The sequence below is a fragment of the Manis javanica genome, chromosome 1 (genome assembly GCF_040802235.1).
Source record: "Manis javanica isolate MJ-LG chromosome 1, MJ_LKY, whole genome shotgun sequence".
Taxonomy (NCBI): domain Eukaryota; kingdom Metazoa; phylum Chordata; class Mammalia; order Pholidota; family Manidae; genus Manis; species Manis javanica.
Genome location: NC_133156.1, coordinates 79,249,067 through 79,275,552, shown reverse-complemented (window position 1 = coordinate 79,275,552; position 26,486 = coordinate 79,249,067). Strand labels below are relative to the sequence as shown.

General features: G+C 35.6%; 1 long non-coding RNA gene and 1 pseudogene across 1 annotated transcript in view; one reads left to right on the top strand and one right to left on the bottom strand.

Annotated features, from left to right (window-relative positions):
* The window catches only part of LOC140848414 (uncharacterized), a 350,146-nt gene that overhangs the window by 156,858 nt on the left and 166,802 nt on the right, over positions 1 to 26,486 (top strand). The gene's annotated exons all lie outside the window — the stretch shown is intronic.
* On the bottom strand, positions 12,495 to 13,042 carry LOC108404969 (chromobox protein homolog 3 pseudogene; annotated as a pseudogene).

Here is a 26,486-nt window from a genome sequence, read left to right as displayed (position 1 = left end):
AGTGGATTCTCATTTATGAGGTGGTGTCATACCACTCAAAAGATGTGGAATTTTTGTGGGATGCCCTATATCATTTGCTTACCTCTTGTAGTTTTAATAAGATGTACCACAGAAAAAATAATCAAAAACTTGTTTACTTATTGTTGCATATTAGTGAGTAAGGAAAAAACAAGCTTGGTAAAATGTAGAATTTCTCTTGAATGGTTCATGGTGTTCATGAAGCCACACATTTCCCTTTATTCATTTTGATTAGTTGAATTTTTATGCAATGAGTCAGTCACTCAAGCCAGTTTTTCATGACTCCTACCTCAAACTCTAATTCAATTGTCATGAAGTCCTATATTGTGAATATGTCATCTCCTCCCCATCAGCTCTCCTTGCCACTCTCCTAGTCCAATCCTTCATCCTTCTCATTTTACTTGTATTGGCTTAAGTAGAAAGAAGGCTGCTTCATGACCTTGTAGGTTTCAAAAAGACTCTCATTACTGCTATTTCTTTTGGTTCCGCTTTGCATCACCAAGAAGGCAGTTTTCAAAAGTTAACTTAAAAGAACACACATGAACTTATCAGCAGCTATTGGTAACAACCCACCTTTAGTTTAAGCTATCATTTACAAAGAGAAGCCTGGAGGGGAAGTGTGTTTTAATAAGCAACTAAGGTTTTCAGAAAGTGGTTGACAATGGACTATTTCTAGGCAAAGGCAAGATTAGAAATGGGATTCCTGGAGATAAATTGTCTGGGACCAGAGAAATCTGGATGATTGACTTGTCTTGGGAAAAGGTTTCCCACTGTGAGTTTCAACATGCTGGTATAACTGTCAATATGAGCAGAACAGTGTTCTAGATACTTTCCTTTGCCCTTCTAGAGCCACTTTTCATACTTCTCTCTGCTTTGTGCCTTATAGGTGCAAAGACTCTTTAGTTCTGCATTAGTGGGTTTTCTTACCCTTTAGCTTCTGGTTGGGCATGGCCAATGAGAACTATGGTAAAAGATCAAGGGGTGACAACTCAGCTAAATGAGGGTGTTTATTCACCAGGCTTTCTCCTGCTATGCTGGCAGAGTATGGGCTGTGCTTCTCACCTATGTCTCCTCTCCTTGCCTCTTTGGTTTTAGGGGAGGTTGCAGCTGCACAATTACTAGCTCTAAGTAACTTCACTGTACCTTGATATTTTCTCTTTTTCCTACCTATGCTTTTTAAATTGTTCTTCTCTTAGTTACCTTGTTTGAGTACGTCTTCTGTTTTCTCCTGGGACTGGCTAATGTAGGTTATACTCAAAATATTCAATATCTTCTAAGGCATTGTCAACAACTAATTAGAATGGATGCAGCTGTAAACAGTAAGGCAGCACTGGCATGTATTGTGTAAGAATCAGTGCCAAAGTGTTGAAGAAGTATTTTGCAAGCAATAGTAAGTAATGTGTGCAAGTTTTAATTTAAAAACAAAAGTGGATTCAGGATCTGTAATAACATCTTTCCTCCTCTCCTGCACTCCAGTGTGCCCCCTAAGTTGTAGAGAGAGGATGGCATAGCAGTCGGTCTCTGGAGGGGAACTAAACCCAGGTGGTGACTGCCCAGGCTGGGTTCAGCTGCACCTCTTCTTCAGTGGGCAGAGCTCCAAGTGTGTTTTTGGCCTACAGCATTCTTATGAGGCCAAGAAAGTAAATGTTCTAGCCTCTCCCTCAAAATCTAGGGTCTTAATTTTACTAAGAAATCTTGTTAAATCCACTAAGACATTGTGTTCCTACTTAAATAGAAGCCATGTTCAAGCACACAGGATCACATAATTATAACTTCGCATACCATTCAACCAAATACACCCATTGTATTTAATACCTAACCCAGTGTTAATAATTCCTATCCCAGCCAAATAGTTTTTTCTTTTGATTAATACTTAGTATCTAGGATAGCATTCCATCCTCTGCTGGTGAAATGTTCACAACACCCAGCACAGCTATTGTCATGTCTGAGAACCTTTCCTGGAAACCACCAGGCAAAACTGATCGCTGTTCTCTGTGCTTGAAAGCACTTCTCACTCTATATTTTGATTAATAGTGTATGTTTCTGTCACTGTTGCTAGATTTTGATCTTGAAAACAGAGATAAAATCTTTTTCATCTTTGTAACTATAGTGCCTATAATACAGAACATGATGGAACTCCATAAATGTCTGTTGAACTGAATTCAATGAATTCGATTCCTGCAGGTTTGATAGTGAGCATATGACACAGCAGGACTTAAAACCGAGTTCTGCTCTCCCTCCTGGGTCCCAGTTCTTATCCAGTGTAATGTGCTGTGTTTCCTAGTTGTTTTGCAGCAGTTCTTGCTCTGAGAGATGCAAGTTTATTTTTGTTAATGTTAAATTTGCCTTGTAACTTAGGAAATTGATGATTTCTTATGTGGATGTTCAGATCTAATTTACATGTGCATTGATTAGTTTTGTGTTCTTTGTACCATAAATTCAAATAATAAGTTTCAAAACATGTCATTAAATGTATGATTTTTTAAAAAGCTTTATTCCCATTTCTCTTCTTTCATGGCGTGAGAGCAAAATGAGAGGCAGAGGTACATAAACGGGTCACATAATGCCATAGAGAGCCTGATGTATAGTAAAGGGTCCAGATCCTAAACGTCTCTCTTGGCACTCTTACCACTGTCAGGTTATTGCTGTGTTCTCAGATTCAGCTGAATGTGTTCAAGGATCTTCTTTGGTGAAAGGTCAGCTGCTTTTAGTTGGGCCCTGGTAGAATAGTAATATGTCCTTATTCAAATTACCTGCTACAGTACTTATTAAATTGATGGCCTTGTGCTCTAATTTAATACTGGTGTCATTCAGAGGCAGGCTGAGCAGCACGCTGTGTGAGCTGGGTGATGCGCAGGCAAAGTTCAAGCTGAAACCGTGGTTTAGGGCTGCACTTTCCCACTAAATTAGCAGTCAGATGCAGCATATAATTAATTAGCACAAACCAGGGAAAGCTTGTCATTTAAGAAACCTTTTTTATTCCACATTACACAAACAGTGGGAATTGATCCATTAAGTGCCTGGCTATTAATGCTGTTTAATGTATGTCTGGTTGTTAAATTGAGATGTCTAGGTACATATGTTCAGAGTTTTAAGAGCTCCTCATAGTTTGTTCAGTATTTACTCAGATTTCAAGTCATGTTTCACAGAATCAGTAATAGCTTCATTACTGAATTTACACCTGATTCAAACATGCGTATGGATTTAAATTGATAATATCAATATGGTCTCAGAAATAAGTTTTCATATATATCTTCATATGTCTTAAAGTTCAGATAGTGCCCTCCCCCAGTATTAAATATTACATTGTGTTGGCAACATTCTGTCTTTTCTTTCCTTTTTATATAATCCTTGCTTGCAGTTGCCTAGGGAAGAAAATAACTTCATCCTTGCAACAGTATTCAGCATAGTATTATGGAATTGAAGAGTTGGAAAGAGCTTTATGAAATATACAGAATTTTAGCTGTCCTGCCAAGTTATCAGGAGGGGCACACAGTCATATCTGTGGTCTAAATATCATACAAAGAGTTGGTTGTTTGAAACAGTCCTTAACCTAATGTGTTTTCTAAAGATGATTAAGGATGATTTACATTGTTTGTGAAGTGGTTGTTTGTAGTTTACAAATGTGTTCTTTAGAGTAAGTGTATTACATCTTATATGCAAAAATGAAAACATTAAATTAATGCAGATGGCAAAACTAAAAACCTGAATGTGAAATTACTTCAAGAATAGGAAAAGTTGTTTGAACAGTTGATGAGAGACATTTGCCACATGGAGAAGTTATTGTATTTGCCAGAGTCAGACACATTTAAACTAATGAAATTGGTTGCTATAAAAATTGTTAATATCAAAGTGTTAATTGTGTGTGTGTGTGTACATTGATGTGTGCATACACACACATATATATAAAGGTACCTTGAAGACTCTTAAAAAGACCAACAAACATAATCATAAAACTATGTGAGCATCATTGATTTTTGTCTTATAGATCGAGAAAATTTTCTACAGGTTTATGTAGGGAATGTTAAGGCCACGTTTTTATTAAAACATTTGAAATTATTTTTCCTTCTATTAGAATAAATGAGCTGCTGAAATTATTTGAGCTGTGAAAATTTTGTTTTAAAGAATGTCAGAATAAAGTGCCTGTGTTATAAAATACTCATGTTTTGGGGCCAGTTCAGATCTGTGTTACTGTATGCATTCCATTCTGCTCTGTATTATAATCAGATGTTCCCATGTTTGTCTCCTATCCTGACTGAAAAGTCCCCTAATGCTGGGATATATCTAAATATGACATTATGCTTTTATTTTAAAAATTTTCTGCAGGATCAAGAACAGTATAACACATTTGGGAAGTGCTGAGTGGAGAACATGTTTAACTGAATGGACAGTTGTCTTAAAAGGAGAGCAAGTTAGGAAGATATTTTATTTCTCCATGCGTAATTCATATAATGCCAGAAAAGTAATTTGCTGTGCTCAGAAATATATAATTTTGGATCTTCCATGAAATTTGCTGCCTGGCAAATATCTCCTGCAATAATAGAATTATCTTCTTGATGTCATTGTTTCTTTCTCATTGAGAAAGTTTTGTGATTATTTACTCAAAGTCATTCATTCACTCAGATTTAAGAAGGGTATATTTTATGCCAATAACTCAATAAGACAGAAATACATTGAGAGATTTTTAGCCTTTCTCTGCTTTCCCCACCATGCATTGCTTTTTCATTGACATGTATCCAATAAAAGTTGTTTTCATCATCTGCTAAGCTTGTTAAATTTTTGTGGTAGAATTAGGGCCAATCACCCAAAATTTCTAGTTCTTTTCTGCCTCCTCAAAGTTAGGTACATAAAATATAGCTTTGGAAAATGGTTGTGAGAAGAAGCATAGGATTTGTCATATTCTCTTTCCTCTGGCGTTGCGATAATGGAAATGTGTGTTGAGATACTCTATCAGACTGGGTTCCTGGGTCTCTATAATGTATAGAACCTTTTATCCACCTGTTGACCCAGTAGTGTGAGCTAGAAATAAAATTTTGTTTTTAAGCCACTAATATTTGGGTATTAGTTGTTTTTACTATATAATCTTGAATGCAATATCTGAAAAGTAAGTTAAGATAAAGGAAAATCCTTGAAATGTATATTCAAAAACATTTTGGAGAGAGAAAAAGATGTCAAGAGTAGGAAGGCAAGGTGGAAATCTCCCACATATGCACCAAGGAAGCAACTATACAACTCACCCTGAAAATGACCTGAAAACTGCAGATCAGACCATTTATACTTGGTGAAGCAGAGAAGACCACATTGAGAAAGGTAAAGTGGCAGAGCCATGATCAATTGGGACCCAAGCTCTTCCCTAAGCCCAGTCTACAACTGGGAGGGAGAAGAATGGATCAGGGAGGGCATAAGCACTCAGGAACTCTGGACACCTGGTCCTGGAGATCTGCTTTGGGAACATGCATCCAGAATGCATTGGGCTTTGTGGACTAGTGGGGATGGACACCAGGGACAGTTGGAGCACTTTGGGAGGCTGAGACACCAGCCACTTGTGGAGGACAGGCTGCTCCATCAGGCTATTGAGACCCAACATAGAGGTAATAGTTTGAAGGATTTACCAGCAGCAGGAAGTGTGCAAGAGGGGTGGGGGTTGGAGGGAGCTCTCTCCAGAGAAGAAAGGGCAGGTGCACAATGCTTCCTCAGCCCTCCTTCAGCTCAATTGGTGAGACCTATGGCACCTGTGAGAGCCAGCTCCAAATGCTCCATTCCCCCTCACTGGTGACTCAGCCCCATGGTGGTACTTCCCTGTGCACCTGCCCTGACTGGCCTTCCCAGTCCAGAAGCAGTCTGACTCTTTTGCCTGGCAGGCAGAGGGAAAACACTTTCCTGGCTATCCTGGACCTCCTTCAGCCCAACTAGTGGGACACTTGTGGGATCCAGCTCCAACCTCTCCAGCTCCCTCACTGGTAGCTCATATCTGTGGTAGCATTCTCTGGCACACCCACCTCATCCAGCCTGCCTGGCTGGCAGTGGCCACCACTGCTGACCAGCAGGCAGAGAGTGGCCTTGCCCACAACAAATCCCAGGAGAAGCTCCTCACATCACACAAAGGGCACTCAGTGGTGAGCTGTCAGCTTTTCCTGATAGAGATCAGGCACTGCCTGCTGACAGGCAGAAAGGTGGCCCTATCCTACAGCCCACCAACAGCAAACTGTGACTTCACCACAAAGGAGAACTAGGCACTGGTGAGCAAAGTCTTGAGTTTATGTATACAACAGGACACCTATTTCAGAAAGCCGTTACTTTCTAGACCAGGGGGCAAAGATGATTTATCTAATACAAAGGAAGAAACACAGAAATCCTGACAAAATGAGGTGGTAGAGGAATCTGTTCCAAACAAAAGAACAAGATAAGACACCAGAAAAAAGGCTAAATGGAATGGAGATTACTAGTCTTCTTGATAAATATTTTAAAGTAACAGTTCATAAAGATGCTTACTGAACTGGGGAAAAAGAATTGATGATCTCGGTGAGAACTTCAACAAAGAGAAAATTTGAAAAAGTCACTTAGAGCTGAAAAATAAAATAACTGAAATGAAAAGTACAATGGAGGGAATGAATAGCAGACTGCTAGAAGTACAGGAAATAATCAATTTGATGGTATATAGAGAACAGGAAAATGACCAAGCTAAGAAACAGAAAAAAGAATTTCTAAAAGTAAGAAGATGCTAAGAGAACTGTATGACAACTCCAAATGAAACAATATTTGCATAAGAGGGGTCCCAGAAGGAGAAGAGAGAGATAAAGGAGTAGAAAGTTTCTTTGAAGAAATAATGGCTGAAAACTTCCCCAGTTGGGGAAGGAAGTAGACAACCAGGTCCTGGAAGTACAGAGAGTCCCTAACAAAAGGAACTCCATGTAATAAAGAAGAACATTACATAATGATAAGGGGATCAGTCCAACAAGCGGATATGACAATATCCAGTCCTAAAGGGAGAAATAGATTGCAACTCATTCACATTAGGGAATTTTAACACCCACACTTACATCAGTAGATAGGCCATCCAGACAGAAAGTAAATAATAATAAGCAGAAAATAAAAAAAATGCATTGAATGACACATTAGATGGACTTAACAGGTATATGCAGAATGTTCCACCCAAACGCAGCAGGATACATATTTTCTTCAAGTGCACATGGAGCATTCTCCAGAAAAGACCACATATTAGGACACAAAAAGAGCCTCAAGAAATTAAAAAACATTAAAATTATATCAAGCAGTTTCAGATTACAATGGTATGAAACTATAAATAAATTACATGAAGAAAACAAAACTCCACAAACACATGGAGGCTAAACAACATGCTTCTAAGTAATCAGTGAACAAATCAAAGAGGAGATCAGACAATACATGGAGACAAATGAAAACAAAAACACAATAGTTCAAAATATGTGGGATGCTGCAAAAGTGGTTCTAGAAGGAAGTACATAACAATACAGTCCTACTTCAAGAAATGAGGACAATCCCACATAATCAGTCTAAACTCACAACTAAAGAAACTAGAAAAAGAACAGATGAAACCCGAAGTTAATAGAAGGAGGTCCATAATAAAGATAAGAGCAGCAATAAATAAAACAGAGAATAAGAAAACAATGGAAAAAAAATCAATCTAAGAACTCAGTCTTCAGGAAGATAAACAAAATAGACAAACCCCTACTCAGTCTTATCAAGAAGAAAAGAGGACACAAAAACAAAATCAGAAATGAAAAAGAAGCTATAATGGACACCACCAAAATACAAGGAATATTAGAAAATTCTATTAAAAATACTATGCCAATAAGTAGGACAACCCAGACAAAATGGACAAATTCATAGAAATCTACAACCTTCCAAGACTGATCTAGGATAAAACAAAATCTGAACAGGCCAATTACCAGTAACAAAATTGAATTTTTTTACTGGGAGGTCAAAAACTATCCCCCTCCCCGGCCCCACCCCTCCACAAAAAAAGGTTCAGGACCAGATGGCTTTACAGGTAAATTCTACTAAACATTTAAAGAAGAGCTAATACCCATCCTTCTTAAAGTATTCCAGAAAACAGAAGAGGAATACTTCCAAACTCATTCTCTTAGACCAGCATTACTCTAATGCCAAAGCCAGACAAAGACACTGCAGAGAAATCAAGTTAAAGACTAATATCCCTGATAAACATAGATGCAAAATCTTTAACAAAATATTAGCAAACCCAATTTAAATAAACATCAAAAGGTTTATCCATTATGACCAAGTGAGATTTATTCCAGGGATGCAAAGATGGTACAATATTGTTAGTCAGTCAATGTGATACACCACATTAACAAAAGGAGGGATAAAAGTCATATGATCATCTCAGTAGATAAAGAAAAAATATTTGACAAAACTCAACATCCATTCATGATAAAAATGCTCAACACAATGGATATAGAGGTAACATACCTTAACATAATAAAGGCCATATATGACAAACCATAGCTAACCTCATATTCAATGGCAAAAAACTGAAAGCTTTTTTTCTAAGATGAGGAGCAAGACAAGGATGTCCACTCTTACCACTTTTATTCAACATACTACCAGAAGTCCTAGCCATGGCAATCAGACAAGAAAAATGAATAAAAGGCATCCCTTTTATTAGGTAAAGTTGGTAGGGAAGAAATAAAATGCTTAAAATGCTCACTATTTGCAGATGACTGATACAATATATAAAAAACTCTGGGGACTCTACCAAAAAAGTATTAGAACTGATAACTGGAATCAGCAAAGTTGCAGGATACAAAATTAGCACACAGAAATCTGTTGCATTCCTATATTCTAATAATTAATTAGAGAAATCAGGAACATAATTTCATTTACAGTTACACTGAAAAAAATAAAACACCTATGAATAAACCTAACCGTAGATGTGAAAGACCTATAGTCTGAAAACTATAAGACTGATGAAAGAAATTAAAGATACAAATAAATGGAGATCTGTCCCATGCTCATGGAAAGGAAGAATTAATATTGTCAAGTTGGCCATTCTGCCCAAAGCAATTTACATATTCAATGCAATCCTATCAAAATTCAAAAAGCATTTTTCAATGAACTAGTAAAAATAGTTCTAAAATTCATGTTGAACTACAAAAGACCCTGAATAGTCAAAGGAAGCTTGAGAAAGAAGAACAAAGCTGGTTGTATTAAGCTCCCTGACTTCAAGCTATGCTGTAAAGCTACAGTAATCAATATAGAATGATACTGGCACAAGAACAGACCCATAGATCAATGGAACAGAGTAGAGAGCCCAAATATAAATCCACACATATATGGTCAATTAATATATGATAAAAGAGCCATGAATATATAATGGGGAAAAGATAGTCTCTTCAATAACTGGTGTTGGGGAAACTGGACAGCCACATGTGAGAGAAACTGGATTACTGTCTAACTCCATACACAAAAGTAAACTTGAAATGAAATAAAGACCCAAATATAAGACATGGCACTATAAAACTCTTAAAAGAAAACATAGGCAAAAATCTCTTGAACCATAAATGTTAACAGTTTTCTTCTGGACACATCTCCCCAGGCAAGAGAAACAAAATAAATATGTGGGACCACATCAAAAGTAAAAACTTTTGTACGGCAAAGGATACCATCAACAGAACAAAGGCAACCTATAGTATGTGGGAATGTATTAGTAAATGATTTATCTGATGAGGGGTTAACATCCAAACTATATAAAGAACCCATACCTCAACACCAAAAAAACAAATAACCTGGTTAAAAAGTAAACAGAGGAATAGACATTTTTCTAAAGAAGAAATACAGATGGTCACAAGCACATGAAAAGATGCTCCACATCACTAATCATCAGGGAAATATAAATCAAAACGACAAGGAATTATCAACTCACACCAATCAGAATGGCCACTATCCAAAAGACAAGAAATATTAAATGTTGGCAAGGATGTGGAGAAAAGGGAACCCTCCTATACTGTTGGTGATAATATAAATTGGGGCAGCCACTGTGGAAAGCAGTATGGATGTTCCTCAAAAATCTAAAAATAGAAATCCCATATAGCCAAGTAACCCCACTTACAAGAATTTACTTGAAGAAAACGAAACCTCTGATTCAAAAAGATGTATCCACCCCTGTGCTTATTGCCTCATTATTTCCAATAGCTAAGATATGGAAGAAACCAAAATATCTATTAACAGATGAGTGGATAAAGAAGAGGTGATACATAGCCACAATGGAAAAAGGTGAAATCCTGCTATTTCTTACAACATAGATGGCTCTAGAGGGTATTATGCTAAGTGAAATAAGACAGGTGGAGGAAAACAAATACCATATGATTTCACTTATATGTGGAATCTAAAAATAATTGAAAACAAATGAACAAAACAGCAATAGACTCAAAGACACTGGGAACTGACTGTGGTTCCTATGGGGGACAGATTGGTAGGTGAAATATGTGAAAGGTATAAAGAAGTACAAAATCTCAATCAGAATATAAATTAGTCATGGGGATGAACATATAATTTTTAAAGTGTTTAAATTTCTAAGATAAGAGATGCATTAACAGAGATTCATATGTATCTTCTTTCTTTATGCATATGAACAAAGAATAGAAAAGACAATGACTACACAGTATATATTATTTTTTTATACTTTGTCAGAGTTTGAAAAAATGTTTGCCATTGAAGTTTTAAAATTGCACTCTTGAAAATGGTTTGTCATATGGAAACATGAATAATTGCTTCTTATTTATTATGATTACAGACAAAATAACAATGTGGCATATTTTATTCTGGCCATTATCTATATGTTAAATATATTTGCAAAACAATGTATTCAAGTATTTTATTTGTCATTTAAAATGATTACATTATTTATAATTTATATAGGAGTATTTGAAGTACAAAATTTGAAGTGTATAATTTCTTTTTAGGCCACTTGTTTTATCCATGTCTGAAGTAATCAAATTACATTTCCCAGTAAACATTTTTAGCCAGGAGGGCAGTGTATGCAAAAGTTATTGTGAAAAAACGTTTTGTGAGATTCTTGAAACATCCAATCTTGTCAACTCATAGTCTTCTTTAAGCTGCAGAGGTCACTAATGCTATTTTTGCTGAGAATAAGCTAATGTATTTAGTTTGTTTAGTTGCTCTTATTTTCAAAGGCTTTGTTATTGAATATCTTTCTTTTTTTTCTATTTTAGGATGTGTAGTATATGGCCTATAGTATTCCCATTGGGAAAGAATTGCACAAAGATCATTATCCTTTGAAAGTAAGTTCAATTAAGAGGTAAATCTAGGCCTCTGTACATGATATAGGTGATTATTGCACAATGTAATTGTTCACATCAAAATTACTGATGGTTACCATTGTTTTAAAGGAATATAAAACTATTAAACCACTGTTTACCAGTTATTTACAATAAAGTAAACAATATACAGTAGGATAACAATCTGATCACTACAAAGTTACTGTTTTTCCTGACCTGCTGAACCAGTAACCCAGATACTGAGATTGATCTACATGTAAAGAGTTAGGGTAAAGAAAAAACATGGAAGTCAAGAGTTTAGATTACAAAAGTTTGTTCAACCATGTATTCTGGCAGGTCCTAAATTGCCAACATCTCTATAACCATATGATTAGGTTTCCAAAAATGAAGTTTCAGACATCCCATGAGTCATGATCTTTTTATCAATATAGCAAAGGGATTTCAACTTCTTGTAAAGGAATGATTCACTAAAAATAATCTTTAAGTATCCATTTAACTAAGTCTTGCTTGTCTAATTAAAACACACCAGGACTTGTCTAGTTTTCTCATTTGGATGAGAAAATTGTTGGTAGTGATTAAATTTTCCCATATGGGGCTTTGTAAATAAACCTGGGATTTATAAGGCTGTAAATATGGATTCTGATATGGTTGCTATCAATTTTCCCCTTAGTTATAAAATTATCTATTTAATCTGAAAGATTAAGACTTTAGGAAAATTTTCATTTAACCTGAAGTGACTTATTTTTAGGTTACTCAAAATGATGGTAACCCAGAAACATGGGGTTATCCGTGGTTGTGAAATGCTTTGTTTCAGTGAATGTTTTTAAAAAAGAAAATTAAAAAACTATTTACATGTGTACTTACGTATACACACACAAACACACAAAACTCAAATAAAAAACCCCAAATGGTCCTTAGGTATGAGTGAAACACTAATTCAGATTACTGACTAAGGATATTTTCTCCAGCATGTAGAAAAACTGTTATCTAATGCAGAGAAAATAATCTACCATGACATCAAATGCTCTTTTCTAATAAAGGAAGCAGCTACAGAAGTTTTTACTTGTTCAAAGTAACCGGTGCTATAGATGCAAATATAAAACTCAACAACTCCCCCAATACTACTTTAAAAGGAACCCACCAAACTTGATTTTCATATATATAGCAATGCAAACACAATTACTGAGCTTCACCTTCTGGACAAGAATGCCAAGTTAGTCTTTCTTCATAAAAAAGCAATTACAATTTGAGAACATTTCATATTTGCCTCTTTTGCTGGCACCAAGTCAGCCTCATCTGAATCTTTCCATTTCATGAGAAACATTAATTCTCCACTGTCTGTGGCACCAATTATTCTTTCAGGATCAAGACCTCTGGCAAAGCCTCTTGGTTTATCAGCAGCATCTCTTTTCTTCTTTGATTTTCTATCATTGGATTCTATGTCAGATAAAGATTTTCTTTTTGTACCATCTTTTTCTTTACCAGATTTTTGAGAATTACGAAATGATTCCATTAACTCTGGGCAATCTAAATTTTCTTCAGGTTCTGAACTACTGTCAGCATCTGTAAATCCCTTCCACTTCAGGAAGTTCTCCACCTACCCATTCTCGACATGACCGTCTAGTACTTTTACCACCACAAATTCTTCAGGCTCCTCTTCAACTTTTTTATTCTTTCCATTCTGACTTTTTCCCCGTATTATTCAATGTAGTTCTATTGGAGGCCATTTTTTAAATTAAAGTATCATAGATATACATCTTATGTTGGTTTCAAATATACAACACAGTGGTTCAACAATTACCCAGATTATTAAATCTGCACCCCCTCTAATTTGGTCACTTTCAAAAGTAGTAAAGATGTTACAGAATCATTAACTGTATTCTCCATGCTGTTCTACCATCCCCATGACCGACCTATAATGTGCCCCTTTATCTCTGTCCTCCTCCTCCACACTCTTCCCAACCCTTCCTTCTTGGTAACCACTAGTCCCTTCTCAGTGTCTATGAGTCTACTGCTATTTAGTTCTTTCTATTTTGCTTTGTTTTTATATGCCACAAATGAGTGTAATCATTTGATATTTGTCTTTCTTCTCCTAGCTTATTTCACTGAGTGTAATACCCTCTAGATACATCCATGTTGTTACAAATGGTAGGACTTGTTTTCTTTTTGTGACTGAATAATATTCTATTGTGTGTATGTATGCTTCTTTGTCCATTTATCTGTTGATGGACATTTAGTATCTTGGCTATTGCAAATAGTGCAGCAATAAACATAGGGGTGCATATGTCTTTTCGAATCAGGGATTTTGTTTTCTTTGGGTAAATTCCTAGAGGTGGAATTATTGGGTCAAATGGTATTTCTGTTTTTAGTTTTTTTGAGGAATTTTGGTGGCCATTTTCTATTACAGACTTGGAGAGCTATTATGCACTGCCTCTGAGCTGCTCGAAGTTCCTGCTCTGTGGCGTCCCCCCATTTTGTTTGTTTTATTTAAGGCAAATATTGTCATTAAGGATTAAAACTAAGTTTCCTTGAATAAACACGTGGAAGTTTATTTTGAAGCATTATAACATTTTACATATATATTTTAAAATAATTGTTTAAAATAGCATCTTAGTACGCTGATGGACAGTGACTGTAATGGGGTATGTGGGGGGGACTTGATAATAGGGAGAGTCTAGTAACCATAATGTTCAAGTAATTGTACATTAATGATATCAAAAAAATTTACTGAAATATAACAAATATATATATCAAGTTCCTTCATAGACCTAATTACCTAATTAATAAACAACTTTTTCCCTGAAAAAAAAAGTTGCAAAAAGAAATAGTTTGAAATAGGATTTCTGACTAGTTTTAAATAGTTTGCATTGAGAGTTGTGAATACTGTATCTCCTGTGAAAAGAGGGAGTAGATGGCAGGAAATTTATATTAGAGTACTTTACATACTAATCCTCTAGAATGGGGTATAATAAACTGTTTCAAATATTATTCCACTGTAATGATAGGATGTCTTTAGATAAATTTGCAGAATTTATTTTATTTTACTAATTGATTAGTTTATCCATCATCCACAGATACTTTAGTGAAAGCTAGATTCTAAATGACTTTCCTATGATAAACTTTCCAATTAATTCTGCTCACACTGTTTTCCTGGTGGCATTTGAACCTCTTTCATTATATAAAACACATCTGTAATGAGACATTGCTGAATAATAATCATGGATACTAACATGTTAAAGATTGGACCCCTGACATAGTCAAATGTGTTCTGCTTTAAAACAATGACCTCAACTAATGCTGTTTTAAGTGAACCACATTTAGAAAGAATATATAGGCATGCCTGTTCAGCCTGCCTATGTTGTGTCAGTCAGAAAGAATTGGTCAGTCAGAAAGAAAGAAATCAAACTGTGTCCCTCTTGTTTAATAGATTCGACTATATTGGGTCACGTTTTTTCCTCCTCTATCTGCAAATATTTTTTGCTTTTCTTTGTCTCAGTGAGAAATATTACAATAAGTAAATATTAAAAAAAGATTATCTCAAACATACGTTAAACCTTGTAGTACTTATAATTTGTATTTGTATCAAAGGGTTACTGAATTTCTTCTGTGGCATATTTTATGAAAGAGAAGCTGCTGGTAAGATCTTGTTTAAATGGCTTGCTAAAACAAGAAGAAGATCATTTAAAACGGACCTTACATCTTTATAGGATGTTAGAAATGAAGACATTACCTCAAAATGTAGGTAATTATTGCCTCCTCTTTTATCAGTGCTATTTTCTGAGGTATTATCATAAGAGAGCACTTTAGTATTAAGCAGGGCCTTCGAGTGGCAGTAAATCAGTCCAACTGAGTCATCATTGTCCAAGGCATCTGAGCTACTGCAATGTTGTGGATCCTACCGAGAGTGTGAAATCACTTGACCCTCGGCATTAACCTTTGCTGAATGAATAGACACTGCTTTCCACATCGAGGAACAAAGCAGAAGACTATTGATTAAACACCACATTCACTTGATATTAAATACTGGCTGAACTAACTTCTTGCTTCCAGTTCCCGAAGGAGAAACCCAGAGAGTTGCTGAATCTCAAGAGAATGGATGTTTGTAATTGAGAGCAATGTTTTTCCTGCAAAGTACTTTTTTTCCTCCTTTGATCAATAACTAGCAGCCATGATCAGCCATGAGTATGTATTGTCAATTCTGACCTGTGTGTTTTATCACTTACGGTGACAGGTCACAGTGCTGTGACTAATATTTCAGTTCTAACCATGAATTGTTTCATTACTTCAATATCTGGTTGAAAATCAATTTGTGTTGTTTCTTATGAATCATCATTTTGGCATTTGATTTGTCTACATTAGTAAAATACATGATTTTCTTAAATTATTTGGTTTAATCGCTGTTTTTACAGATGTTGAATTTTCTAGAATGTAACACTAGAAGAAATAATAAAAGGACATTTTAGGATTGATCATTTATGTTATTTGGGAAATATAAAAATTTCAGTTAAGTAAACTTCCCATTAGAAGAAAAGCAGAAGCTTTGAAAGAGAGTATAGCAATGCACATGAGTGTGAAGAGAATGATAAAAGATACTTTACAAGAAGTCTTAAGCTAATTATCTCCTGATCCATTGCATGTGCCTACACTATTGACAACAGTTTGACAGCTTCTTTGTAGACCTGCTTTATCCAGAAGGAGAACATGTACTATTGATCAATAAATCAATTAAATTAATGGAACTAGAGTTAAACTTAAAAATTTTAGCCACGAATGAAAAAAGTATTTTTATTCTAAACTTCTGTGGGCTTGCATAACTGGAATTTATTTCAGGAAGCAACATAAATAACTACAGAGTTGTTCTTCTAAGACCTAACAAACTCTAAGGTTTCATATTATTTTGGACCCAGGATACTGCATCAGTAAAACTCTTTAAAATAATTGTTTTCATTACTAAAGGTTTTGACTAGCTTGTTTTCAATATCAACCAAGAATGCTAGACCAGCTATTTGTAAATCTGTCATGGTTGAGCCAAGATTGTTCCTTGCCTGAATAATAAGAAATATTTTCTCTAAGGACATAATGGTGTAATTTAATACATGTACAGTCTCACACAGTTTGCACAATTTTTGAAAAGGAGTATTAGAAGGCTGAGGGAAGTTGATAAAATGAATCATACTGCTAAACTTAATGGTAAATCCTTTTGATTTGATGCTTTTTACAGGATGGGTAGCACCTAAAATCTTTCTTTGAGAGCTACTGAAGCTTAGAAAATAGGAAGAACATGGTATTTAAATACTATTTTGGTTATATGTCACATATTATTTCTTCTTTATCACTAAGGAATTTGTGTAGAAGTCATTTTTATTCACTATAAAGTGTAGACATATGTACACAAGAACCTTGGGATTTACTTTGGCACTTCAGGGTACCTATATACAAATTATTTGATAAAATACAATACTGTCTGGTTTTGTGCATGCCAAATAGGATAAAGATAATTGTTTGCAAACACTAAATGTTTTTAATATTATAATGAAAATACTTAATTAGAATTTGTTGCTTTGAGGCACCCAATAAATATTTTGTATTCTGCTGTGCACGATAGTGGATGAGATTTTTTTTTTGATATTTTAGACAATTAGACTGGTTAGAGAAGTGGCTACATCAAGGTCACAATGCAAGTTTGTGACATAACTCATTAAAACCCATGCAGCACATGCCACAAAATGTTTAATAAACTGTTGATGTCTGTATATGACTTCTGAATGGAAACTGGTTTTAAATGAAGTTGGCGAGATAAATAAGATGAAAATTACAATTGATTTATAACAGAAAGACCAGAATTCCACATTCAGAATTGGAAGGAAAAGGAAGAAGAAGAGGGAAAGAGAGGAAGAGGATGAGGAGGAAGAGCAAGGAAAAAAAGAGGAAACATTCTTGTCTCAGCCCTACCAATTTCCAAAGAAAAGACCAGATAAGAACCTCACTTCAGAAGTAGGCAAAAATAGTGTTTATGCTAACAGGCATGAGGAGTTTGTAATGTTTTAATGCTCAGAAAAGTGAGTAGGTTCTCATTCAAGTTTCTGCTAGATTCAATCTCCCATCCTTGTTTGTAGAGTTGATCTATAGTTTAGGACACATGAGGTAAATTAAAGAGTGAGTCTTTCTACTCTTTAGAACAGAGATCCAGAATGGTTCCTCATGAAACTATACTGTTTCTGTATTTATAACAAAAGTTCCTGTGCGGGTGTTTGAAAAGTTGAGATAGTAAAAGCTCCAAGAATATTCTGCCACAGTAGATTATTCAAAATCGATCTTTTCTGAGGAATTCTTTGATGTAGTTCTCATTTATCTGGTAAATCACAAGAAACTTGTCTTTAAATATTCTCTATAAGAATTCATATCTAAAAAGGGCAGCTCTCAAGGTTTCCATAGCCTGAACATAATAGTCTGTAGCCTGAGAGCAATCTTTTCAGTGAGAATTTTTTGTTTCCTTGAATTAGCAAAAGACTTTGAAATTAACTACACATTGTTAAATCTTTCTTGGGATCTAGTAAAAGCCCATATAGTTTATCTTACACAGTAGAGTTTATCTTTTCACATTTGTCATTCCTCATAAAAGATATCGACCAGAATTTTTGTGACTTTGACCAGCAGAAAACCTTAGCTGACATACTCAAGTCTGAAATGCAGTCAGTGGAAATGGAAAAACACTTCAACCCTGCCCCTGTGGCAAGAATGACTTCCCATTAGACAATCTGGTTAGATTCTTTATGGACCCAAAGGGAGGTACATGTGCTGGGCATTGCATTTATGTTTTTCCTGACCTACCTGCTCCTTGGAGCTACATCCTAAGACTGCTGCTTGTGTAAAACCTTTCAGAACTATGCATCATTGATCTAGCCATAGGCACGCTGATCTGTTGGCCTTTCACTAAACTTTACTTAACTGAGAACTAACCCTCTCCTTTCTGTTTGGGGTTTTGATTGACTGTATGTCTTTTGAATGGTGTGAAGATGCTGGCTGTGAAACTGGAACACTATTTTTAAATGTCTTTAAAATAAGAAAAGAAAAATGTGTCCCCTCAACCAGTACAGGGCAAAATAAAAGAGAATAATGATGGCATGCACTGCATTGGTAATGTTTACCAATAGAGAATCTTTTAGAACATCTCAACAGCTTGAAAAGACTTTTCTCCAAATTTATTTATTCCTAATTTATATATTAAAACTAGAATTTTACAAGGGTAAACACTAAATCATCATGCAATTTTTAAACTTTGGTAAACACATTTATTGAGAGTTCCTTAAATATTTTAATTTCCTTGATAACAAACATATACCACACCCTGCTTGAGATATAGAACCAGGATAGTTGAAGAAAAGCAATAGAAAACAGGGGCCAAGGGGCATGAAAAACTCGTCAGAAAAAGAGTAAGACCACCAGGAAGACATGAGCATAAGATTGAGTATAGGATGCTACTAGTCCTGCTGTCCATTCTGCTTCCCTCCCAAATCACTTGAAATCTGTGGACTTGTTATATATAAAGTTAAACTTCATACACAATACATAGAAAACAAGATACAGAAATTCATAATAATAACTGTTGTAAATGTCATTTATGTGGGCAGAGTTGATTTCAGATGCTAAACTTTCACTATATACATCTACAAATTTATGACACTAGGTAGCCCAAGTACTTAGTAATATTTATGGTCCTCAGTCATTTCTCCCAGTACATCCTGTGCATGTATGTAATTTTTTCTATAACTAATAGCTTATTCTTTTATAAAGAATGGTAATGGGAATGTGTTATTATCATCTAGTTGCTTAGGACTGTACTTTTGTGAATGCAAGGGCAGACCTCTTGCTCCACCTTTCAAAATAGCATTCCTAATCATCACAGTGCACCCAGAGCTGCTGAATCGGGGCATGTGTGCTGACCCAGATTATTAGCACATCCATCTAGCCAGCAATACCATGAAATACTTTCAGTTTTTCACCTTGTACATTTTTTATGTGAAAGCTCTATCACTCACACTCACACACACACACACATACACACGATAGCAGCTTTAATCAACAGTGTAGTGGTGCTTAAGAATGAACATTTACAATAATGATTTCACATGTTATCCTAGATCTAAAATTAGTAATAATAAGGTGTTTAAATAAGCAAATTAAAAGAAAAATCTTGGTTTCACATATTTCTCTAGACTTTTGTTTTCAGTGTTACTATAGAGGTTGTAAATAAAAAATACTATCTGGTTGGGTATAAAATTGTCTAGTTGGGTGTAAATAAAGGCTGGTGAATCTCTTCACCATTATATCCAGGTGAGTTCAATAAATAGGTTCGAGATCATGCAGAAATCAAAACAGTGGCTCTAGTACATTAACCCAAATGAAATTTTTTTAAAACAGCAGATTAGTCTGTTATGCAGTAATCAACTGTGGCTTTTGTTAAGGGAAAAAAGTTTTATCCTATAACACAAGGTATAATATCTGATACTCAAAGAAGAATGAAAAGAGGATATTGAGAACATTGTTTTAAGGTCTTCCCTGAAATAAGAACCTGGTGACTGACTATAGTGAAGCACCTTATTCTTTTATTCCTTCAGCATTCAAGCTACTACATTTAATGTTGTTTGATTCCACTTATTTTCTGGTTTAATAAAAAGGTTCCTTTTATGATTTTTACAATGTTCTCAATGATTCTCAAATCAGGTTACCAAATATTAAATTAGGCAATGACACTATTTAGAATTAATGTGAAGAAATGTACTTCCTAATTTATAATATCTACTCTAGACAATACTTCTGAGATGTATTATTGTCATGAGTGTGATAAGGAATATGAAACAGTTCCTAGCAAAGATGATATTCCACAAGATATTCAATGCAAAAAAAATAGTGCTTATCAATATGTTATAAAGAAGAATAAAAAGTCTCAGGATTTTGTGTGGGAGACAGCCTTTGAGATGTATTTGGGTAACCCATATATTGGACGGAAATTTTAACCTCACTCTCAAATGGCATTCTTATTCCTTTTGAGGAGCTATTTTATCCACTGAAGGGAGTGACCCTATAGCAGAGCACAATTCACATCTTAGCCATATCGCACTTGATTATAATTGTTTTCCAACTCTACCACTATGTTGTGACTCCATGAGAGTCCATCAGTATATATGAATCCCATTTGCAAAAATTAGATGCTTGTATGTACCCTCAGAATCTCTGAAGGGACTCAAAAATTCAAACAAATTGGACAAAGGATACCCCAGGACATCAGATCGATTTTAAATGTGTAAGTGTGACATTGATACTTTCTTTTCTTTTTAAAATTCCTTCACCTTTCTCAGCTAGTGTTATTAAGAGTTCCAGAGTGATTATTAAAGGACTTAGTCAAGTAAAATCTTTTTTAAGGAGGAGTAATAGCTTACTACTAACAAACTTAACTTAAAAATGTTTGTGGCTCTTATCAAATTTATCACCATAAGCTACAAATATACTTTTAAATAAGTTGTATTCCTTAAGGCATTAGGTGTTTCTCTAAGGTGGGTTGATTATTCAGTAGTACTAAGAAGTCCTTTGTGAATTACTGTTGATGCTAAATATCAGTTTTGATGGTGATCCCAGCTTCGCTCTGGGGTCTGGTCTGCTTGCTTGCAAATTAACCAGTGTTCTTTGGTGCACAGGATGAGAAATGTGACATTGACTTTGGAATTGTGATCAATAGCTTTTTATCTCAGAATCCTTTGTCTTCCTTTTTGTGACAATAACTAGTACAAGACACATTTTCTGCAAGGAGTAGGAAGGATTTGGAGCTAGAGAGAAATAGATCTCTAATAGCCAGTTTTGCTGTATAAGTAAAGACTGGGAAAAAAAGCAGAAGCGTATCTATTAAGGTTCAATACTTGGAGAACAGTGTAGACAGGGCTCTGTATTTTAAAGCTTTAAAGACCAAACAAAACTTCCCATTAATGAGCACAGCCTTACATGACCAAATGGTATGTCAACTTACAAAAATGGAATATTTAGTTGAAGACTAAATTTTCTCAGGTGAATTTATAATTTCAGATATAGTAGACTTCTTACAAAAAGCAGATTGGAAAAATATGAATGAGAAATAGAACTCTAGACTGCATGTGAAGGGCCAAATAATTTACAGGCTATCTCTATATGGATCTACCTCCAAGAAAATGAATTTATGCTAGTACTCTATCCAAGTATTTTTACTTTGACTCATTTTAAGTGCCCCTATATATGTTTTACTGATATCAACATTTTCTATTTTCTATGAAATTTATAATTTATTATACTCTGTTTTCATTTATATGTTGTATTTAGAGTAAACTTTTTCTTCCCTTGGGACTGTACAACTGGCTGTTAATGGAACATCTTGATTCATTATACATATCGTAAACCAAGTATTCAAAAATAAAATCATTCATGTAATGACGTCTTTTGACTACAACTCTAGTACTTCCTAATTGATCTGTAGCAAAGTATATGCATCAGTATAGCAAAGAATATGTATTAATATAGGGATTGGGGGCTTAGCTGCAGATTGGCTAAATAGAGCTGCAGTTTAAGGAAATGTATACAGACACTATGCTAAGCATTCAAATACATTATATCATTAGCTTTTACAATAACCTGTGAAATATTAAACTCTTCACCCTATTTACAGAGGAATAAACTGAGGTTCTAGCTCAAATATGTTAAGTAACCAAGAACACAAAGCTAATAAGCAACAAACCCAGGCTGGCTAAATTCCACTTAGTCACATTCTACTGACTTCCATTTACTTTTTATGATCAAGATGAATGTTTCATAAACATAGTTTATGTTCTACTTTTGTATGTAGTAGGGAAAATGTTACTGGGAAACAGAAGGCTGAAGAGTGCTTCTGTTATTAGTTTGGAACATGTTTGCTTATTTAGGTCTTTGGTCATAATTCATCTTATTTTATTAAAAGTGACCTTTATCACTCTCAGCTTTGAGTCTGTAGTATCTTATTACAGAGAGTAGCTTTTGATTTTCTTTAAAAAAAACTAAAAAAAGAATTTTCAGCATACAGGGTGCACACATGAACTAATTTGGTTTGAGCAATGATGTGATATGTTTTCAAGATAAAGATAGGAAAAGTAATGGATCTACAATGAACCAATACTTTGATACCTGGACGTACTTGCTTAGACCTTGCTTATTTTCTTGTCTAACACCATTTGCCATTTAGATAAATTTTCAAGGTATTGGTTTTTTAAATTAAAAAACATCCTTGAATTATTTTTCTAATTATACCACTGAAATAAACAAGCAACATATCACAATGATGATCTATCTTTCCACCCGTAAGAAAAGAACATTATTAATATTAATTCCACAACTCAGCAGGTTGTGTTAGGCACTGGTCTGGCATGGGAATATAATAGGGAACCAAATAGACAAGAAGTCCTGCAATCAAGGAATTTATATGACAATAAACAAGTAAAATACATAGTGTGATACATAGTAATGAATATTAAGAAAATAATGAAGAGAAAAGGCAGAGGGAAGGTAGGTCATTTTTTTTTAGATATGGTGGCCAAGATGGTGTCACATGAGTAAAGACTAGAAAGAGAAGAGGTAGCAAATCACATAATCTTCTTTTTAAAATTATTTGTCCCGCATGAAAGGATTAAAGATGGTGGTGTGAGAGGAGAGACAGAGGCTTCCTCCTAAAACTGGATACAATTAGAAAATTTAATTTGGGGCAACTAATCCTGAGAGAGCAACAGGAAAGAGCATGGTGTCAGACTGCACGCACCTGGAGAAAAGAGCAGACCTCAGAGAACGGGGTAACTACCAGAGCTGTGCCTCCGCAGGACCCGAGCCCTTCCCCCACCCCAGCTCACCGGCAGGAGGAAGAGAAACAGAGCAGGGAGGGAGTGGAAGGCTTGGGACTGCTGAATACCTAGCTCCAGAGTCCTGCGCTGGGAGCACAAACCTACATCTCATGGTGCTTTCATGAGACTCGCATGACTACTGGGTTGGAAAGTTAATACAGGCAGGATCCTGAGGAGACTGGGATTCGGCTGCTTGTGGAAAGCAGGGATCCATATCCAGCTGCTCAGGGACAAAAACTTATACCTGTGTGCCCGACCCACTGGTGCAGGCAGTGGAGAAAGGCACAGCAGCCAGCAGGCGGGGAACAGCTCTTTCCTACCCCCAGTACCGCTCCCCTGCGACCCTCGACATTGCTTCAGGGGCTCAGCAGCTCCAGAATAGGGCTTCTGGACACGAGAGGGCGCCATATACAAACATGAAACGCCAAAGGAACCTTGTCCAGAGTAAAATTGTTAATACAACTCCCAAGAAAGATTTAAATGATATGGACCTCGTGACTCTTCCTGAAAGGGAGTTCAAAATAAAAATCATCAACATCCTAATGGAGGTATGGAAAGACATCCAAGAACCCAGGAGTGAATTTAGGTCAGAGATCCAATCGTTAAAGAACATGATGGACGGTATTAAAAGGTTGGATACGGTGGAGGAGACAATAAATGAAATAGAAACTAGAGAAGAGGAATACAAAGAAGCTGAGGCACAGAGAGAAAAAAGGATCTCTAAAAATGAAAGAATATTGAGAAAACTGTGTGACCAATCCGAGTGGAACAATATTTGCATTATAGCGATACCAGAAGAAGAAGAGAGAGAAAAAGGGACAGAAAGTGTTTTTGAGGAGGTAGTTGCTGAAAACTTCCCCAATCTTGGGAAGGAGATAGGCTCTCAGGCCATGGAAATCCACAGATCCCCCTACACAAGGGACCCAAGGAAGACAACACCAAGACACATAGTGATTAAAATGGGAAAGATCAAGGATAAGGACAGACTGTTAAAAGCAGCCAGAGGCAGAAATAAGATCACATACAAAGGAAAGCCCATCAGACTAACAACAGACTTCTCAGCAGAAACCTTACAGGCCAGAAGGGAGTGGCATGATGTATTTAATGCAATGAAGCAGAAGGGCCTGGAACCAAGATTACTTTATCTGGCGAGATTATCACTTAAATTTGAAGGAGGTATTAAACAATTTCCAGATAAGCAAAAGCTGAGAGAGTTTACCTCCCACAAACCATCTCTGCAGTCTATTTTGGAGGGACTGCTATAAATGGAAGTGTTCTGAGGGTTGGATAGCTGTCACCAGAGGTAGTAAAATCATGGTAGGGAGGGTGGAGCAGCTGAATGCGAGGCAAATGCAAAATTATATTGACTATTCCCAAAGCCAATCAAGGGATAGAGGAAAAGTATAGAATCTGATACCTAATATATAAAGAATGAAGGAGGAAGAAAAAGGAGGAGAAATAGAAAAGAACGTTTAGATTGTGTTTGTAACAGCATACTGAGTTAAGTTAGACTCTTAGATAGTAAGGGAAGTAAGCTGGAAGCTTTGGTAACCATGAATCTAAAGCCTGAAATGGCAATAAGTACATACCTATTGATAATCACCCTAAATGTAAATGGACTGAATGCACCAATCAAAAGACATAGAGTCAATGAATGGAAAAAAAAACAAGACCCATCTATATGCTGCTTACAAGAGACTCACCTCAAACCCAAAGACATGCACAGACTAAAAGTCAAGGGATGGAAAAAGATATTTCATGCAAACAATAGGGAGAAAAAAGCAGGAGTTGCAGTACTAGTATCAGACAAAATAGATTTCAAAACAAAGAAAGTAACACGAGATAAAGAAGGACATTACATAATGATAAAGGGCTCAGTCCAACAAGAGGATATAACCATTATAAACATATATGCCCCCAACACAGGAGCACCAGCATATGTGAAACAAATACTAACAGAACTAAAGGAGGAAATAGACTGCAATGCATTCAATTAGGAGACTTCAACACACCATTCATTCCAAAGGACGGATCCACCAGACAGAAAATAAATAAGGACACAGAGGCACTGAACAACACACTAGAACAGATGGACCTAATAGACATCTATAGAACTCTACACCCAAAAGCAACAGGATACACATACTTCTCAAGTGCACATGGAACATTCTCCAGAATAGATCACATACTAGGCCACAAAAAGAGCCTCAGTAAATTCAAAAACATTGAAATCCTACCAACCAACTTTTCAGACCACAAAGGTATAAAACTAGAAATAAATTGTACCAAGAAAGCAAAAAGGCTCACAAACACATGGAGGCATAACAACACGCTTCTAAATAGTCAATGGATCGATGATCAAATTAAAATGGAGATCCAGCAATATATGGAAATAAATGACAACAACAACACAAAGCTCCAACTTCTGTGGGACGCAGCAAAAGCAGTCTTAAGAGGAAAGTATATAGCAATCCAGGAATATTTAAAGAAGGAAGAACAAACCCAAATGAATAGTCTGTCACAGTTATCAAAATTAGAAAAAGAAGAACAAATGAGGCCTAACGTCAGCAGAAGGAGGGGCATAATAAAGATCAGAGAAGAAATAAACAAAATTGAGAACAAAACAATAGAAAAAATCAATGAAACCAAGAGCTGGTTCTTTGAGAAAATAAACAAAATAGATAAGCCTCTAGCCAGACTTATTAAGAGAAAAAGAGAATCAACACACATCAACAGAATCCGAAACAAGAAAATAAACATCACGATGGACCCAACAGAAATACAAAGAATTATTAGAGACAACTATGAAAACCTATATGCTAAGAAGCTGGAAAACCTAGAAGAAATGGACAACTTCCTAGAAAAATACAACCTTCCAAGACTGACCAAGGAAGAAACACAAAATCTAAACAAACCAATTACCAGCAAAGAAATTGAAGCAGTAATAAAAAAACTACCCAAGAAAAAAACCCCTGGGACAGATGGATTTACCTCGGAATTTTATCAGATATACAGAGAAGATATAGTACCCATTCTCCTTAAAGTTTTTCAAAAAATAGAAGAGGAGGAAATACTCCCAAACTCTTTCTAGAAGCCAACATCACCCTAATACCAAAACCAGGCAAAGACCCCACCAAAAAAGAAAATTACAGATCAATATCCCTGATGAACATAGTTGCAAAAATACTCAATAAAATATTAGCAAACCGAATTCAAAAATATATGTAAAGGATCATACACCATGACCAAGTGGGATTCATCCCAGGGATGCAAGGATGGTACA